Below are 4025 nucleotides of genomic sequence, written 5' to 3' on the forward strand. Positions count from 1 at the left end.
TATCACAACTTCCGCCTTGTAGTTTTGCTTCACACACCTGGAGGCGCGTGCACGCCCACGCTATTTTTAGGCTGTGGGGTGTTCACGAGCGCAGCAAATTTCATTTTCCTCCATTATTTTTTTTAATCAAATAAATTTCACAAAACATTGATTGATGGGTAACTGCATTTAAAATCAAAGGTCAGTGAAAATACTTAGATGAACCCTTTATCTTTTTAACAAATTCTTGCAGTACATCGACGGCGATCAATTCGAAATTTTGGTTGACATTGTAACACAATACAAGAAGCAGTAGTTCATATAAACAAATACAGTATCATAAATAATAAAATATACATCTTTTATTCTTTAAATATTTATAATATATTTTTTCATTCTAATTGCTTAATGAAAATAAATGCAGGCGGACGGAGAGGGGTGAGAGTGAAAGTTGAGTCCACAAATCTGCTCACCCGCACCCCCCACCCCCCGGGCAATACATCAAGCGCATGAGATCTTAATGCTTGAATCGACAGGTGGATTTAAAAAGTTGTGAATTTTGCTGCTTAATTCATCACCAACATGCCCAATTTCGTCACTTTTTGGCCACCCCAACACCCAGGGGGAAAGTTTGCTATCTGTGATTTTTTTTTTTTTACCATTTTTACATACACGCAGTATTATTTTGGCCTTGACACTCTGCAGCAATTTATTTATCAATCAATTTATCAATTTATTGACATTAAATGCATATTTACATTTAAACAACAAAATAAATTAGTGAATTATTTTATGAAACCGAGACCGTACGTGACATGATAAAGAATAATGCACAGGCATACATGCAAGGCACTCTTGACCACTTTTCACTGCGGTGTCGTGTAACCCTGGACACAGCACAAAAAGCATTCTGGCTATGCCCTTGAAAGACACTATAATCCAGAAAATGCAATATGGTATTTTCAAAGCAGGTTGAGTGCACATGGTCAAAAGACACAGAAGTGGTCATAAACATGTGAGTACAATGCAATAAAAGGAAGTGGAAAAACACTGAAGACCAACTATTTATAAACAACGTTTTGATGTCTAGTCGTCACAGCAATGTAAACACACTTTATTCTCAAACATGTTCACGTTGAAATGTTTGTGAGGTGCACGGATTTGTTTGATTTGAGCATTTTATTTCCACATTCTATTCTTCATTGTGCTCTTCCCAAAGCTTTTGGCAACAATAAGGAATCAATATATGACTGGGATACAATACAAACATGAGAGGCAAAAGGTCAAATGACACAAAAGTGGTTGTGAACAAGTCAGCTCACAAGGATGTATGATGAAGTGTAAAACAGAAACAGCCGTTTGAATCCCGAACCCAAAGACAAAGGACTTTATTCCAAAAAACCTTTGAGTGTTTCACATCCTGATTGAATGCCATTGTTACACATTATGCGGATTTGATTCTCTCCAATTTGAGGAGATACTTCCTGTTCTCAAGGCCTTATCTGACGACATTTGTCAGCATGTAAAAGTACTGCTCATACCGTGTGCACAATAACAATCAGTGAGGGAAAAGAACAGTTGTTGAAGTCAGCAGTTCCCACTTCAATGCATTCTTTCTCTGTGCAAACACATCCAAGCTCACCCAGCAGATAGTAGAGAAAGATTACAAGCGAGACAAAACTAGAGTAAAAGATTCATGGCTGGTATCGCAGACATCGGGTTGAAAAACTGACACTCAAAACCCAAGACCATGTAAACTTTATCAGCAAAAATGAGCAGCTTTTTGGATATGCATCAAATGTGTATGTCTGGCGTTACCACTCATCTTTTTTTTTTTCTTTTTGTTAACTGTTTGCTGCAAAGCCAGAAGGAAAAATAGGTACTTTTGCCTTTTCAAAAATTTATAGTTTTTTTTCCCCTCAAGCAAGTTTAAATGAAAATCGTAAGTTTTCGTTTGTGAACAATAGGCCAACAAACAAATCAGCAAAAGCCTCACCAGCAAGGTCTCAAGGGATGCTTTCATTATTTTGCTGGCATTTCAGGTGAAAAAAATATACCAAAAAAAAAAAAAAACCTCCAGAGAAGTAGACAGGCTTTAATGGACAAATTTGGGGGGAAAATTACATTAGTAGGAGGTCGATGTTGCCAATGACAATCAGCACTGTTAAAAGACTATGTGGATTTTTTATTTTTTCATGAGGAAGATGATGACAATCAGTTGCAAATGATGAAACCTCCTAGCAATAAGTTACGACCCGCGACCACAATCATCATCATGCAAGCATGCTCATTCGTTCACAAGTTGTTCGTCCGCAAGCCAGAGCCCAGCAAGACATCGGACTGCAAGTTGTTAAGGGTGAGCGTCGTGGACGATATTGCAGATCGAACAGCTAAAGATTAAGAGCATTACATTGTAGCATAATCACTGCATGTCGTGTGGTGATACCTCAACTTGACCTGCAATTAGTGTCCACATCTTCACATGTTTCTATAGTGCATGTGTCATGGCCCTCACCATAGAAACAGAGCTGAGTGCATTCACCTTTTTAGTGCTTTTTGTGAATGCGACTTCTGACCAAATTTGAAGGCACAGTGGAGGCAACTTGATGAAAAACCACCCACAAAAGTGCTGCTGCATTACTGATAAAAATATGGTGGCTTTTTTGTTTTTTTCTAGTTGTTTCTTTTTGTCGTTGACAGGCTTTTTGTCCAGTCTCCTTGCAGATTGAGCATCAGTGAACCTCAGAATTGGTTTGTGTCTTATGGTTTTGGATGACACCAGCACCCTCATTCTTTGTTTTGTATTTTTTATTTTCCAAGCCACTACTACTCCAGTGCTTCAAAAAAACGGGTCCCTTGGTAAAACAAGGAACACCGGAATGCCGAATACAAAAATGTAAAATCTTGTTTATACACGCCTCCATGAACTAAAAAATAGCATACTAATAGGAAAACAGGCGTACAAACACAATTACACGATGCAGTTTATCTGTTTCTTCTTGTCTTGTCTGCTTTGCTAGACACATTCCTGGCTTGTCAGTTATTTAGACAGCATAAAAAACTTAACAAAACCTGACTAAAACTTAAAAAAATGCATACTTTTTAGTCAGATTCAGTAGTTTAGTTCAATAGCTATAATCATACTAAAGGCTCAAACAGTTTCAACAGTCTTTGAAACTGAATATGTCCTGCTGTCAAGCGATTTTTTTTTAACTAACTAGATGACAACTTTTTCTGTAACTAATCACATTTTTTCAACAACGATTTTACCAATAAACCCTGTAAGAAAGACTTACCTGCACAAAGTCTTGGAATTAACTTAAAATCATCAATAGAAAAAAATATATATTTCTTCAGCTGTAAAAATTAAAGCATTAACCTAGTAAGTTCTATTTGCTTCCTGTGGCAACCGAACTCTGATAAATTTGCATGAAACAGTGCAGCCACCCGTATAGGGCAGACAAAGATGTATGTTCACATAATTTGACTTTCAATAGTTGCTCAAAGACTCATCGGGGGAAAAATGAACAGTTTTCAGTCAGAATTGGTCATTTTGTTCAACAGTTGTAATTTACAGGAAAAGAAACATATTAAAGGATAAAATTGAGCAATTACAATGGTCTTAAAATGATATACTGATTTCTTTTATGATGATTTTTTTTGTTTGATAATTTAAAGTTAGTCCCAAGACTTTATTCAAGTAAATATTTGCTCCAAGTATCATAGATAAAATTGGTGTTGAAAATGTGAATAATTGTGATTGATTATAGAAAATTTTGTGATTGATCAGGATTTTTTTTTGTTGATTTTTACTGGTGAGTCTCAAAGGGATGTTCTCTGCAACATCAGATATAAAAAAGGCACAGTTTGATTCTCAGTGCATGACAGTTTTTCAAAATTGCAAAAAAAAAAAACCCACAATTCATGAAACCTCCTGCTATTTACTGATAAACACAAACTTAGACTACATTGACAAAAGTACATTGACCGAGCTTTCCTTTTTTATTTGAATTGAGATAGCATCAGTTTACAGTTATTCCTGATTG

This window comes from Hippichthys cyanospilos, chromosome 4 (genome assembly GCF_059441005.1).
Source record: "Hippichthys cyanospilos isolate Australia breed blue-spotted pipefish chromosome 4, RoL_Hcya_1.0, whole genome shotgun sequence".
In the NCBI taxonomy this organism is placed as follows: domain Eukaryota; kingdom Metazoa; phylum Chordata; class Actinopteri; order Syngnathiformes; family Syngnathidae; genus Hippichthys; species Hippichthys cyanospilos.